The 16,611-nt window shown below is 43.6% G+C and overlaps 1 protein-coding gene and 1 long non-coding RNA gene across 2 annotated transcripts in view; one reads left to right on the forward strand and one right to left on the reverse strand.

Moving 5' to 3' along the window:
• LOC124273726 (glycerophosphodiester phosphodiesterase domain-containing protein 5-like) overlaps window positions 1–16,611 on the forward strand; it is an 89,220-nt gene that overhangs the window by 33,509 nt on the left and 39,100 nt on the right. The gene's annotated exons all lie outside the window — the stretch shown is intronic.
• On the reverse strand, window positions 8,644–16,379 carry LOC124273727. Its single transcript, XR_006897724.1, has 3 exons — window positions 16,370–16,379; window positions 12,769–12,773; window positions 8,644–8,781 (listed from the first exon to the last, which is right to left on the reverse strand). It is a non-coding gene; the product is annotated as an uncharacterized LOC124273727 (long non-coding RNA).

Below are 16,611 nucleotides of genomic sequence, written 5' to 3' on the forward strand. Positions count from 1 at the left end.
TGTCTTGACTTATCCCTGACATAGTGATAATCACAGACTCTGAATAAGGATGACATCAAGGTGTCTTGACTTATCCCTGACATAGTGATAATATCACAGACTCTGAATAAGGCTGACATCAAGGTGTCTTGACTTATCCCTGACATAGTGATAATCACAGACTCTGAATAAGGATGTCATCAAGGTGTCTTGACTTATCCCTGACATAGTGATAATATCACAGACTCTGAATAAGGCTGACATCAAGGTGTCTTGACTTATCCCTGACATAGTGATAATATCACAGACTCTGAATAAGGCTGACATCAAGGTGTCTTGACTTATCCCTGACATAGTGATAATATCACAGACTCTGAATAAGGCTGACATCAAGGTGTCTTGACTTATCCCTGACATAGTGATAATCACAGACTCTGAATAAGGCTGACATCAAGGTGTCTTGACTTATCCCTGACATAGTGATAATCACAGACTCTGAATAAGGCTGTCATCAAGGTGTCTTGACTTATCCCTGACATAGTGATAATCACAGACTCTGAATAAGGCTGACATCAAGGTGTCTTGACTTAGGCTAATCACTTAGACCCTGACATAGTGATAATCACAGACTCTGAATAAGGCTGACATCAAGGTGTCTTGACTTATCCCTGACATAGTGATAATCACAGACTCTGAATAAGGCTGACATCAAGGTGTCTTGACTTATCCCTGACATAGTGATAATCACAGACTCTGAATAAGGCTGTCATCAAGGTGTCTTGACTTATCCCTGACATAGTGATAATATCACAGACTCTGAATAAGGCTGACATCAAGGTGTCTTGACTTATCCCTGACATAGTGATAATATCACAGACTCTGAATAAGGCTGACATCAAGGTGTCTTGACTTATCCCTGACATAGTGATAATCACAGACTCTGAATAAGGCTGACATCAAGGTGTCTTGACTTATCCCTGACATAGTGATAATCACAGACTCTGAATAAGGCTGTCATCAAGGTGTCTTGACTTATCCCTGACATAGTGATAATATCACAGACTCTGAATAAGGATGTCATCAAGGTGTCTTGACTTATCCCTGACATAGTGATAATATCACAGACTCTGAATAAGGCTGACATCAAGGTGTCTTGACTTATCCCTGACATAGTGATAATATCACAGACTCTGAATAAGGCTGACATCAAGGTGTCTTGACTTATCCCTGACATAGTGATAATATCACAGACTCTGAATAAGGCTGACATCAAGGTGTCTTGACTTATCCCTGACATAGTGATAATCACAGACTCTGAATAAGGCTGACATCAAGGTGTCTTGACTTATCCCTGACATAGTGATAATCACAGACTCTGAATAAGGCTGTCATCAAGGTGTCTTGACTTATCCCTGACATAGTGATAATATCACAGACTCTGAATAAGGATGTCATCAAGGTGTCTTGACTTATCCCTGACATAGTGATAATATCACAGACTCTGAATAAGGCTGACATCAAGGTGTCTTGACTTATCCCTGACATTTTCTAAGGAGTGTGTGATGAAGGTAGAAGTCTCTAAGACTCCCCAACTGACAAGTTCTGTTTGGAGTGCAAATGTTTTTCATCAAAATAATACTGGAAGAAAGTAATTTTGATTTTGATTAACATCTGCTCATGAGACGATGAGTGTGATAAAGAGATTCTGCCTCTTACAAAAGTCCCTCACCTTCTCTCAAACCCTTAAGTCTGTCTCCCAGTCCCTCATCTGCATTATCTTCCCTTCTGCCCAGCACTTTCTGTAAGACTGAATACCAGAGTGTCTAGGTTTCCTCAGGTTTCAATCTCCCATTTCTCTGGGGCTCTTTTTCAATCTAGAAGGAATTATTTGTTTCTATATATTCAGAGTGTAAGTGTTAGTGTACTCAAAGCCCTAGAGGGGCGGTGGGGTAGCCTAGTGGTTAAAGCGTTGATTGGGCTCGTCACGACGAAGACCTGGGTTCGAATCCCCACATGGGTACAATGTGTGAAGCCCATTTCTGGTGTTCCCCGCCGTGATGTTGCTGGAATATTGCTAAAAGCGGCGTAAAACCAAACTCAGTCAGTCAGTCAAAGCCCTAGATGGCTAGTTATGATACTTTCAGTACATACATATGAATGTCCATGGTAGTAGGACAATAAACAATGACGGCGGCAAGGGAATGGTCGACTCAGTCTACCAGTGTATTATGTCATATAGCAGTATGTGGACTATTTTGGGGGAGACAAGTGCACTTTGGGGTCAATCTTGAACCAAAATAGATGTGTCACCAACTCAGTGTGAGTGTCATGGCGTCAGTGTGGTATACAACCAGGGAGTGTAGGAACTCAGGAAATACTGTACCCTCCGTCTTCCGCTACTCCAGATCACAGCATCTTCATTCCTGTTGGCGGGACACATTGTCAGGTCCTGAGTGGTGGATGTAGATCCAGGTGATAGTCATCTCTCCACATCACCCTCCACATGAGTGGAGATATATCCACACACAGTCCAACCTTGATGGCTAGCTCAGGAGGTGCTGTTAATGGGGACATTATTCTCTCTCATCTTTCTGTAGGCACTATGATTCACAACAGAGTTGACTAATACAGAGTTCTGACAGTCCTGATGGATGCTGTCAACAATGAGCAACAGGTCTGTTGTTTAACTCCACTCAGCAGAACAGACCAGGAAATCTAGTAACTGCAGATATAAGTAAATTCTGTTGTCCCATGCTGTGCTGCCTAAGTTATTGTAAAACTATTCATTCACTGACCCACTCGTCAATACAATGTGTGGCCCATTTCTTGCCGTGATATAACTGCTGTAATGCTGGCGGTGTAAAACTTGATTAATTCACCTTCACTCTCACTCACTCACTCACTCACTCACTCACTCACTCACTCACTCACTCACTCATACGCTCACTCACTTTCACCCACTCACTCAACTCACTCACTCATTCCACTCACTCCTGCGCACCATGTTGCTCACTCACTCAGCTGCTAAACTCACTCACTCACTCACTCACTCACTCACTCACTCACTCACTCGGGCACACACACATACGAGCATGCAAAGACAATTGGGGTCTGAATCTCACCCAGGTCCTTCACAAGTCCATGTGTGAAGCTCATTCCTGGTGTCCCCTGACGTGATGTTGCTGGAATATTGCTAAAAGCGGCATAAAATCAAACTCACTCACTCACTCACTCACTCACTCACTCACTCACTGCTGTGTGATAATTAAGGTCTTAACATATAAAAACTTAATCTGGAGATGTACTGAATTTGATGCAGCAACTTAACAAAATAGTTTTTCTAGACAATTCTTTCACTTACGAAAACTATATTGAACACAATCATGACAATTTTATCAGTGCATAACATGTTTTTTTCCAAATGTTTTTGTGGTAAGAACCACAAGGAACAGAACCCAGTGAGTCACTGAGTGGCACTGTGTGGCATGTATGGTCCAGTGTGTCCACACAGAGCAGCACTGTGTGGCATGTATGGTCCAGTGTGTCCTCACAGAGCGGCACTGTGTGGCATGTATGGTCCAGCGTGTCCACACAGAGCAGCACTGTGTGGCATGTATAGTCCAGTCTGTCCACACTGAGAGCCCTGTCAACCAGAAGGGAGTCTACACTGTAACTCTTACTGATAAACCTCCTGGTGATATAAACAGTCCCAGATCACGCCCCCTGCATTTACTGTAAGCCTGCATGGAGTGAAGCTCAGGCAGTGTCAAATAATTACTTTAGAATTCTGTTTTCAATTTGTAGTGTCATCAATCATGGCTTGCGGTGAGAGATTTATGAAGTTCCACCCAATTAGCATTCCACACCAATCTTCCCCATTGCAAGGCAGCCATGGTCATTTGTCAGTGTTTTGTTAAACATTGTCAGTAGAGCTCTCTGGAGCTGGCTGCACCTCCACAGAATACTGTACCGATAATACAGTCCCAGAATACATCCGGCACTATACTGAGTCCCAGAATACAGCCAGTGCTGTACTGAGTCCCGGAATACAGCCAGTGCCTTACTGAGTCCCGGAATACAGCCAGTGCTGTACTGAGTCCCGGAATACAGCCAGTGCTGTACTGAGTCCCGGAATACAGCCAGTGCCTTACTGAGTCCCGGAATACAGCCAGTGCTGTACTGAGTACTGGAATACAGCCATTCTGAGTCCCGGAATCCTGTACTGAGTCCCAAAATACAGCCAGTGCTGTACTGAGTCCCAGAATACAGCCAGTGCTGTACTGAGTCCCGGAATACAGCCAGTGCTGTACTGAGTCCCGGAATACAGCCAGTGCTGTACTGAGTCCCGGAATACAGCCAGTGCTGTACTGAGTCCCAGAATACAGCCAGTGCTGTACTGAGTCCCAGAATACAGCCAGTGCTGTACTGAGTCCCGGAATACAGCCAGTGCTGTACTGAGTCCTGGAATACAGCCAGTGCTGTACTGAGTCCCAGAATACAGCCAGTGCTGTACTGAGTCCCAGAATACAGCCAGTGCTGTACTGAGTCCCAGAATACAGCCAGTGCTGTACTGAGTCCCAGAATACAGCCAGTGCTGTACTGAGTCCCAGAATACAGCCAGTACTGTACTAAGTCCCAGAATACAGCCAGTGCTGTACTGAGTCCCAGAATACAGCCAGTGCTGTACTGAGTCCCAGAATACAGCCAGTGCTGTACTGAGTCCCAAAATACAGCCAGTGCTGTACTGAGTCCCAGAATACAGCCAGTGCTGTACTGAGTCCCAGAATACAGCCAGTGCTGTACTGAGTCCCGGAATACAGCCAGTGCTGTACTGAGTCCCGGAATACAGCCAGTGCTGTACTGAGTCCCAGAATACAGCCAGTGCTGTACTGAGTCCCAGAATACAGCCAGTGCTGTACTGAGTCCCAGAATACAGCCAGTGCTGTACTGAGTCCCAGAATACAGCCAGTGCTGTACTGAGTCCCAGAATACAGCCAGTGCTGTACTGAGTCCCAGAATACAGCCAGTGCTGTACTGAGTCCCTGAATACAGCCAGTGCTGTACTGAGTCCCCAGAATACAGCCAGTGCTGTACTGAGTCCCAGAATACAGCCAGTGCTGTACTGAGTCCCAGAATACAGCCAGTGCTGTACTGAGTCCCAGAATACAGCCAGTGCTGTACTGAGTCCCAGAATACAGCCAGTGCTGTACTGAGTCCTGAAATACAGCCAGTGCTGTACTGAGTCCCAGAATACAGCCAGTGCTGTACTGAGTCCCAGAATACAGCCAGTGCTGTACTGAGTCCCAGAATACAGCCAGTGCTGTACTGAGTCCCAGAATACAGCCAGTGCTGTACTGAGTCCCAGAATACAGCCAGTGCTGTACTGAGTCCCAGAATACAGCCAGTTACCATACTCAGTCGCAAAATACAGCAAGTTCCTCTCTCAGTCCCAGAAAACCAAGGCACAGTAATAAAACTATTTTTATGGCTAGGTTTCCTTAATCAGTTAGAAACCAGTATTTTTGTTTATGGAACAAAATTACATGAGTATATTTTTGCATTCAAATTCTACTGATAAAATGTTCAACAAATAATTCATGGATTCATGATTTGAAACAGACTCATTATCCCCCGCCGCGCGTTTAGTGCGAAGCCGGGGATGTAGTATTAGGCTCTGTCCGTCCGACGGGTGGGCGCATTTAATTGGAATATCTTAAGAACCATTCTCTAGATTCTTTTTCATATTTGGTACCTAGTTTCATCACAGTATAAGAAACGTCCAACTCAGGTTTGGTGACCTTGACCTTCATTTCAAGGTCACAAGGGGACTTTAATGTTTTACCTGCATGTTAAGCTATATCAATCAATGGATTTTCTTCATATTCACCAAGCTTTATCTAGGGAAGGCGCAGGGCCCATTCAATTTTGGTGACCTTCACTTAATTTTCAAGGTCAGAGACACTTTGAAGATTTCAGCATATTAACCTACATGTTATGCTTGTCAGCGAGATACTTCAAGAACCATTCAGATTTTCTTCATATTTGACACCAACCTTCATCTTAATTTTCAAGGACCTTCACATAATTTTTAGGGAGACACTTTGAAGATTTCAGCATGTTAACCTGAATTGTCAGCAAGATATTTTAAGAACGGTTCACTGGATTTTCTTCATAGACTTTTAAGACTTCTCTTGAATGTTTTTCAATAAGCAATTTCTTTAGTACTAGTTTTGCATATTTCATACACTATGACATTCATGTCAAGGTCAAAGTCAGTCTTGAAAATATGTGTGTGTGTGTGTGTGTTTGTTTGAACAACTAAAGAGCCAGATGCCAAGAGAGGTTGATTAGTCATGTTTTTGTTGACCTTTAACTTTATCTTAAACTTTCATTACTTTATAAGTTTGATTTGATAATTTGTCGAGGGGGATTATGTCACCTTAGTGACAATGCTTGTTATGATTTGTGATTGACGATGAAATCTCACAAACATTCTGAACAAACTCTGCTACAAACAAAGAAATTTAGCATTCACTCACTCACTCACTCACTCGCAACCTCAGTCATACATACATGCTGTCATAGGTTGATCCAGTTCTTTGTGCAAGAAACTTGAAAGTAATAATTTTAGAATGTTACTATATCAGCTACTGAAGACAAGAGTGTACCATCATGCTGTCATCAAATATTCCTGTGTTCCTCTAATTTCATGGGCACAATGTGTGAAGCCCATTTCTGGTGTCCCCCACCGTGATGTTGCTGGAATGTTGCTAAAAGTTGGGTAAAACCAAACCAAGTCAGTCAGTCCTTTAATTTCAAACTTGATCAGGAAATGTGACATGTCTTTGACATTGTTGACAGTGACATCTATCAACAGTCCTTCAGTGCAGAGAGACATTTCTTGCTTGACTCTGGCAAATCAGAACCTGTTCTGCAACCTGAATTCTGACTCCATTGTCTGACTCTAATATGAACTGAGTTTAACTCTAGGCAATAATCAGCAATAATCCCCAGGAAGAGAGCTATTCCAGAAGAGACAGGTCCTCCTCAGACTGACTGTGCCACACATTAGACACAACACATGGCACCTCCTGACATCCGAGATAACCTGGAGGTGTAGCGATGACAGGACAGACATTGATGTGGCAGGAAGTTCCAGATTGACTGTGCCACACATTAGACACAACACATGGCACCTCCTGACATCCGAGATAACCTGGAGGTGTAGTGATGACAGGACAGACATTGATGTGGCAGGAAGTCCTCAGATTGACTGTGCCACACATTAGACACAACACATGGCACCTCCTGACATCGAGACCTGGAGGTGTAGCGATGACAGGACAGACATTGATGTGGCAGGAAGTTCCAGATTCAACACATGGCACCTCCTGACATCCGAGATAACCTGGAGGTGTAGTGATGACAGGACAGACATTGATGTGGCAGGAAGTTCCAGATTGACTGTGCCACACATTAGACACAACACATGGCACCTCCTGACATCCGAGATAACCTGGAGGTGTAGTGATGACAGGACAGACATAGATGTGGCAGGAAGTCCTCAGATTGATTGTGGCAGCAAGTTCCAGATTGATTGTGCCACACATTAGACACAACACATGGCACCTCCTGACATCCGAGATAACCTGGAGGTGTAGTGATGACAGGACAGACATTGATGTGGCAGGAAGTCCTCAGATTGACTGTAGATACACAGGAGGATCCACAGGTGTGGGCTGGAGATGCTCACCCTGATTTTAGATCATTAACATTGAAAGGTGGTGATGCATCAGTCTGTATTCAATCAAGTCTGGAACAGCCAATCCAGTGATTCACACTATTAGCATTATAAAAGCATGCTTAACATTGATATATGCATGGACAATCCAGTGATTGACTGTATGAACATTGAACCATGCAACTGGGATATAATGTCTTGCAGTCAACCAAATCACCATTCTGTTGTCTTTTATGACAATACATATAGTCTTACCTAATATCCCGCAAGTTTTTTATCCCCCGCAACTTCGTTGTTGCGAAAGAAACGAGTTCCGTCCATCCGTGCGTACGTCCGTGCGTCCGTCCATCACACTTTGTCCGAAGCATATCTCCTAAACTATTGGTGATAGCTTAACCAAACTTGGTACACATGTCAACCATGATCCCTAGATGTGCCTTTTGGGGGTTAGACCCAGATACGAATTGTATTTTTTGCTGTTTCCATGGAAACGTGACTAAGTCTGTGACTATGAGGATGTCATCTTATTCGGAGCGGATCTTCCAAACCATACGTGCTAGCTTCATCAGACTTGGTACATATTTCAACCATGATCCCTAGATGTGCCTTTTGGGGATTAGACCCAGATACGAATTTTATTTTTTGTTGTTTCCATGGAAACGTGACTTAGGCTGTGACTATGAAGATGTCATCTTGTCCAGAGCAGACCTCCCAAATTATACTATACATGCTGGGTTCATCAAACTTGGTACACATATCAAGCATGATCCCTAGATATGCCTTTTGGCCCAGATATGAATTTTAGTTTTTGCTATTTCCATGGAAACATGATTTATGCTGTGACTATGAGGATGTCATGTTGTTGCATTTCCATGGCAACAAGTTAGGCTTCAACTGATAATGGTGGTAGTGCTCCTTTCTGGAGCAGATCTTAAAAACCTTTCAATACTCTCCTTCCACTTTGCTGTATACATTCCAAAACATTTGACATAATCATAAATAGTAGACATATTCCTAAAGAGTATTTTACCGTTGGGGGGGGATATTGATAACTTTGTCTTCTTATGTTTGAAGTACAGCAATGGACATGTATTTCTGAGAGTAAATGTCGTTCAAAGTGTGAACTTACTGAACCACATCAACTACAATATGTGCTTGTTTTCAACAAAAATACCTGACAAACACAATTGAACTAAAGCACTGTTTTTATTTATTTAGTGCTTGTGAAACAATATGTACCTGACCTTTTCTGAAAAATCATGGACCGGTGGTTTGTAAACTGTAACTTCCAATAATGGTCACTCCTACTGCGATGGCTCTCTTACGAGGGCATATACTCTCTTACTAGGGCATATACTCTCTCACTAGGGCATACTCTCTTACTAGGGCATATACTCTCTTACTAGGGCATATACTCTCTTACTAGGGCATACTCTCTTACTAGGGCATATACTCTCTTACTAGGGCATACTCTCTTACTAGGGCATATACTCTCTTACTAGGGCATATACTCTTACTAGGGCATATACTCTCTTACTAGGGCATATACTCTCTTACTAGGGCATACTCTCTTACTAGGGCATATACTCTCTTACTAGGGCATATACTCTCTTACTAGGGCATATACTCTCTTACTAGGGCATATACTCTCTTACTAGGGCATATACTCTCTTACTAGGACATATACGGTACCCTGATGTTAATGCGACTCGGCATACATAAAAAAATGATAACAGTTTTGTCCTGGACAACTGCCATTATTTATTGGTGAGCAAACAACACACACGGCTGATTGGAAGCAGGGCCTGTGTTTAATGGAGAATAAATCTAACCTTCAAGAAACAGCAAGATAAAAGATAGGTCATTGATGGCAGCGGACCAGTCAAAGAGTGGCTGTTAAAGTATGTTTATGTATGTCAAGGGTCGTAATCACTACAACCTGGGAAAAAATCATTCCACATGTTGGATGGAGATAAGATTCTGACATAAAACATCGGTGGGGTGAGTGGGCCTCTCCCAGAGACTGACCACCTGTTGATGTGGAGAGATTGGAGAGGGTTGTCCGGGACTGAGATAAGTCTCCTAACCTCTGGCAAATGTTGGACCATGTTCATAGACAGGGTACTTGTAACAACCTGCTGGTCTTGTCAAGTCTTCCAATATGTTTGTAGTTTGTCTCAGACTTCAGCTTCATCACAGGCAGTCTGGAAATAATCAGAGTCAGACAAACCAGTCTTCAACATGAAGCAGGCATCAAGTGAACCTTGTCATAGCTCTGATGCTAGTCTGTCTCACAGTCCCGGAACAACAGTATTTTCCCTTCTGCCTAGAGACAGCCTCCGTGGTGTAGTGGTTAGAGCGTCCCGGAGAGCGGAAGGTTGCGGGTTCGATCCCCAACCGCATCATACCAAAAGACGTTAAAATATGGTACTTGTTGGTCCCTGTCTAGCGCTCGGCATTAATGGGTACAACAAGGACTGGTCGGCTAGGAGTCGGTAGCCGCACATACACATAGTGACATACACACGCATGCACGTCGTCATATGAGCGAAATATTCTCAAGCACGACATTAAACCCAATTTCACCTCACCTGACCTCCATCCTGCCTAGCCCCACCTGCCTTACTCCACCTGCCTTCTGCCTCCATTCTGCCTAGCCCCACCTGCCTTCTGCCTAGCCCCACCTACCTTCTGCCTAGCCCCACCTGCCTTCTGCCTAGCCCCACCTCCCTTCTACCTAGCCCCACCTGCCTTCTGCCTAGCCCCACCTGCCTTCTGCCTAGCCCCACCTGCCTTCTGCCTAGCCCCACCTGCCTTCTGCCTAGCCCCACCTGCCTTCTGCCTAGCCCCACCTCCCTTCTGCCTAGCCCCACCTCCCTTCTGCCTAGCCCCACCTCCCTTCTGCCTAGCCCCACCTGCCTTCTGCCTAGCCCCACCTGCCTTCTGCCTAGCCCCACCTGCCCTTCTGCCTAGCCCCACCTGCCTTCTGCCTAGCCCCACCTCCCTTTCTGCCTAGGCCCCACCTGCCTTCTGCCTAGCCCCACCTGCCTTCTGCCTAGCCCCACCTCCCTTCTGCCTAGCCCCCCACCTCCCCTTCTGCCTAGTCCCACCTGCCTTCTGCCTAGCCCCACCTCCCTTCTGCCTAGCCCCACCTCCCTTCTGCCTAGCCCCACCTGCCTCTTCTGCCTACACCTCCTTTCTGCCTAGCCCCCTTTCTGCCTAGCCCCACCTGCCTTCTGCCTAGCCCCACCTCCCTTCTGCCTAGCTCCCACCTCCCTTCTGCCTAGTCCCACCTGCCTTCTGCCTAGTCCCACCTCCCTTCTGCCTAGCCCCACCTCCCTTCTGCCTAGCCCCCACCTCCCTTCTGCCTAGCCCCCCCTTCTGCCTAGTCCCACCTGCCTTCTGCCTAGCCCCACCTCCCTTCTGCCTAGTCACTCCTCCCTTCTGCCTAGCCCCACCTCCCTTCTGCCTAGCCACACCTCCCTTCTGCCTAGCCCTACCTCCCTTTTGCCTAGCACCACCTGCCTTCTGCCTAGCCACACCTCCTTTCTGCCTAGCCCCACTTGCCTTCTGCCTAGCCCCACCAGCAATGCTGAAGCCCAAATGTCCTCAGGTTCAGGTCTTGAATCTCCCTATTCACTGGGCCTACTTTTCAATTAAAAAGGAATTGTTTGTTTGTGTCAAAGTGACATATATTCAGAGTCTAATGGTGAATCTACTAGAATGTTAAAATTTGGATATTATGGAGGTCCCTACTTTCAAATGCCATAAACTATTTGTGAAGCCATTAGGTAGGAATTTTTTTTTTTTACTTATTTTTTTAGAAGGAAAGTACAAACTAATAACACATGTATCAATGTGTAATTGTTCATTCAATCAAGCTTGCGGCCATCATATCGAATTTCTCTATCAGAATGACCGATATCTGTCTGTGCCGGTGAAAAAACAATGGTATCTGAAACCTTATTTTATTCAGTCCGCTTAAAACAAATAGGGTTCTCACCAGAATTCAATTTCAAGTGTCGGTTGGTAATCGGAAACACAACTTGTTTTTCATGTCTCACCTCCACTGACTGTAGGTGGCTGGAAGTACATACTGACCCATGGCCCATGTCTTTCAGGTTTTAGTTTCATATCCACTCATTGTGTTGTCAAATCCGTGTGATTTCCTGGTGCTGTCCTAGGTGTGAAACTGAGTACAGGACTCTGGTTCCCATTTCTGTTGAAACATCCTTCGAAAGGTACTATGGCTTTGAACTTTTGATGGGCCCTGTTCCATAAAGCAAGTGAAGTCTACATTCTACAAGGACTCTGAAACCTCAATCACACTGGGATTTTAGATGTTGAATGTGGTTTGTTTTGATCAAAATTATAAAAATTCAGAGAGCTGACAGTAGTCCTAATGACATCTTAAATTTTAGCATTTACCAGGGTGCTGTTGTACCATACAACCTTAGCACTCTGACTGTCATAAATCTGTGTTATGGTATAGGAGTTCTGATCACCTTAGGGTAGTCTTGCTCCAAGGCTGTACCGAACGCTAAACCCATGGGTATATGATAATTCTTTCCTTTAATGAGTGAGTGAGTGAGTTGAGTTTTACGCCGCACTCAGCAATATTCCAGCTATATGGTGGCGGTCTGTAAATAATCGAGTCTGGACTAGACAAGCCAGTGATCAACAGCATGAGCATCGATCTGCGCAAATTGGGAACCGATGACATGTGTCAACCAAGTCAGCGAGCCTGACCACCCGATCCCGTTAGTCGCTTTTTTGTGGCATAGTGTAGATATGTGGACAGTACAGGAGACTAGTCTCTTGTTAGTGTGGTTTTCTTAATTATCATTCCCTTGGCTTCATGTTTAGTTTAAACACTGCATATTGAATTACAGTGAGACAGAATGTGATACAGTGAGATTGAATGACTGCAATATCTCGTCCAGTGGAATCCCCGTGAAATGTTAAAAATGAACTTTTTACTTAGGGCACAACTTGAAAGCTTTTAGCTTAAAGAGAGTAAGGGTTCTGATAAGAGGTTATGTTTAAACCTTGTCTATATCTGCAGAAGACATTCCTCAGGTGTACATAACTAACTGGTGTGGAATGAGACGTAAACAGCTTGGGGGTTTCAGCTGCCAGGAGTTCCCCCGCCCCAGTCAATGTCAGACAATCTCATGTCAACTTGTACATTCCTTGGAAGCTGAGTTAAATGTTAACTTCTTCACTTTACTTTTCAAACATGTGATTGTTTATCTTGTTTATTTCCTATTTGTTGAAATGTCTGCCAATATGTTGATGTGTGGAAGTCATTAGTTGTGATGGGTAAGTTGTGAGGTGTATAACATGTTGGCTTCCACGCCTCAGCTGAGACACGTGTAACGCAGGATGAGAGTTGCACGGCCAAGTCGCAGGGGAGATGGACTTCACAGATAAAAACAACACTTCAACGATTTTCTACAAAGAAATGAGAAAAATATTACTTGTTCACTTTTCATCACATATGACTTAACATGTTGAAAATAACATACTTAAATGTTTAATTACTTGACGGGAGGATTGGGCAGATGTATGAGCTGGTGAGCAGCTGGGGGTAATTGCCAGCTTCTGATGGGGGGGGAAACTCCCTAGAGTGCACTTCCAGGCTGCATCTCGTCTGTGTCTTGACTTACTCCACCAGGTTAAGTTCTGGTCGGCCAGGAGACTTGTGTCAATGTGTTCAAGAGGCAGCAGAGAGTGCTCCCACTAACCCACTTTCCTACTCCACACCTCATTGGGCTTGTAGGGTCACCTAGTTGAATGGTGTGGTTAGTTGTAGGGATTCATCTGGCACTCTGATGTCTGTTGTGTTGGAAAATAGTTTCGAAGAGAAGTCTCACTTAGGATTGTGGTTTAGAATAGGTCATTGCAAACATCCTAAAAGGTTGTTTGATCAGCATTCTTGAAGCTTGTGAGTCAACAATAAGCATACGACTTTATGGATGCCAACTTGTTGTTTATTGCATAGAGTGATGTTTCACTGTAGATTCTTACAACATTAATAAGTGGTACATAAGTGGATGGGGCCAGGTGGGGAGCAAGAACAACAAATAAGCCGTTAAAAGTGACTTAAACTATGTGAGGGTACGTGTCTTGCTTGTCATCACACTGTAATATTTTGTGTAAAGTGGCAATTTTTGTAAGTTCTTTTTTTTTATAGTCCGTGATATTTTGCTTGGAGTGTTTAAATTAATTCGGGAGAATAGTGAGCGCTACGGTCATTATCAATAGTATTTTATCAAAATGAACTGGGAAATATCAGTTGGGTGTTTCCAGTGCTGATTGGTCAGTGTGCTGGTACAATCAGACCAGGAGGGATGGACTGGAGGTCTGCAGCGGCCACTGCGGCGAATATAATACACCATGAATATTGGGTAGTGAATACGAAGATTGGGTAATAAATACAATAACATGTCGGCTGGTGATGTATTATTCATTATATCCAATGAAACAACATAATTCTTTGACATATGATAACCATGTTGACGGGGTTAATTCATCACACGAATGACCAGTAACCACATCACTGTCATTTGAATATATGTGAACTTTAACTATTATCTTGCCTGATGTGGACATTCTATTTTTCAAATCTCGCATTGATAAATAACACCCAAATTCAAGTAAGACCACTCCATTTTAAGAAAAATCATGAATATTCTATTATAGTGATCGAGAATATGAAATTGAATTCATGAAGGGATACAGTTAGATTCACTGAATATATGATCTAATTGTAACAGCTGCAATGAGATATTTTTTTGCCTGCTTCCATACACAAGACACCTAGGTGTGTGATGATCATGAATGTGTTTGAAACAGTGGTTGTTCTGGGATATCATCCTCAAATAACCAGGTTCTGTCAGCATGGGTGACTGTGCTCAGTGTGTACATGTTGGAGAAACTCAATCAAGTGTCAGTTTTGACAGCAGCAATCAGTGGAAGTCATTTCAATAGAGTGGCAGGTTTGTTGTTCAGCTACTTGTAACAAAGTTCCACTTCCTGTTTAACAGGAAGTGTATCCTCTATGTAGAGATGCATATCTATCTGTCAGTGATTGTGTGAAATAAACCCCTGATACAGTCCCATGTTTTAGTCCCATGTCTCTCAGACCCTAAAACTATAGTAGTGTCACTTCCCTCCAGCCCTTTCAGCAAAGCAAAAGCCCCAAATGAAGCAAGACTTGATTTCATCAGGTTCTGAATCTGCCAGCTCACTGGGTCCACTTTACAAGTTATTGGAAGGACTGGATGTAATCAATATTAGGTATTTTCAGAGAGTCAGTGAGTGAGTGAGTTTAGTTTCATGCCGCTTTTAGCAGTATTCCAGCAATACCACAGCAGGGGAAACCAGAAATGGGCTTCACATATTGTACCCATGTGGGGAATTGAAACCATGTCTCTGGCGTGACTAGCAAACGCTTTAACCACTAGGCTACCTAACCACCCCTTTCCCAGAGAGGAAGTAGTAGTCTATCCCATGTCAGTTTGTTGATTACTGCGGGCCTGTAGCTAATAAGGTGACGGACAGGCTGGCTGCTATAGAGGCAGTGGTGTTCACATGAGGTTGTCACATTCACACATCATCAAAATACAGGAAGTTTTCCCATTGCTACATCCAGAGACTACCCTTCTGAAGCTGATGTGAAGTACGGCATGTGTGATGGTCTTGGAGAGTCCAAACTGTCCATCAACCACATTTAAACAAACACACGAAACATTTAGTGCCGCTCCTGATGGCTGCTTATAGGATGGGCTTCTCACTGCCGATCATTCCTCTCTATACCCTGTCTGTCAGATGAGATTACCATGTGTACAAATGTTATCTTTTTTGTGACTTCATGACCATTTAGTCTCTGAAATGACTTCATTTAACGAGTCTGGAATATTCTTGTTGTATATAATTACTTCTCGACATAGCAGACAGTTGTGTTGAATGTGTACAACTGTATCTGCTCAGCAGGCTCACCTGAGGTAAAATCAAGAGTATTAGAGACCTCGTGGTCCAGAGAACAGTACGCTTGAAGATAATACATACGTAGATCTGTAAATTCAAACTTTCAGGTAGTTCAATACATGAACAAATACTTGCATTTAGCTGTAAATCTTCTTTGAGTTTAGTTTTCATATTTTGCTTGATGTTTGGCAGGAAATAGAAAAGGGCAGGGGCCATTGGGCCGTTTTGCACATTAGAATAAAAATGGCCCATGAAAATTTTGAAGTTTACAATGTGCAATGGCCCATTCTAAATTCAGAAAATGGCTAATAATCCTGAAAATGGCCCCTTTGCAAAGTTCTCTATCCCAGTCCCTGGTTTGGTATTATCAGAAGACAATTAGTGAGAAAGCAAGTGTCTCGTCTGAAGCTAACAATTTCAGTTGTAGTTTAGAGATAAACATTTACTGTCTGAGCTTACTAGACTGAATAGAATATTCCTGCATATGGGGTCTGCTGGACTCATGGCTAAATTGGCAGACATTTGCCATGCTGAGTTTAAGGCTCAATGTTTATGATGTTGTGAACGAGCCCGAGCTGCCCAATTTCCTACCAGGAGTAACACATAATATGGCAATCTGAAGTTTATATGGAATATCATTTATCAGCTGACAAGTACTTAAGTTGAGTGATGTGGAGATGCTTGTATCTGTAAGTGTTTGTTTGAAACTGTCTCATGTTTCACGGCAGCATGGCTCCTTACACCATGAACTTCTAACTTTTGGAGACATGAGTATGCTCCTCTGTGACTGTTTCTTGTTTCTGAGATCTATATCACAGGGATGGATTAACCAAGAATGTCTACTTGTCCAAAATGACTTTACACATACCAGTGGCCCCTCCTCACAAAATGTTCTGCAA

This window comes from Haliotis rubra, unplaced genomic scaffold (assembly GCF_003918875.1).
Source record: "Haliotis rubra isolate DU_JTF1 unplaced genomic scaffold, ASM391887v1 Scf1831, whole genome shotgun sequence".
NCBI lineage: Eukaryota > Metazoa > Mollusca > Gastropoda > Lepetellida > Haliotidae > Haliotis > Haliotis rubra.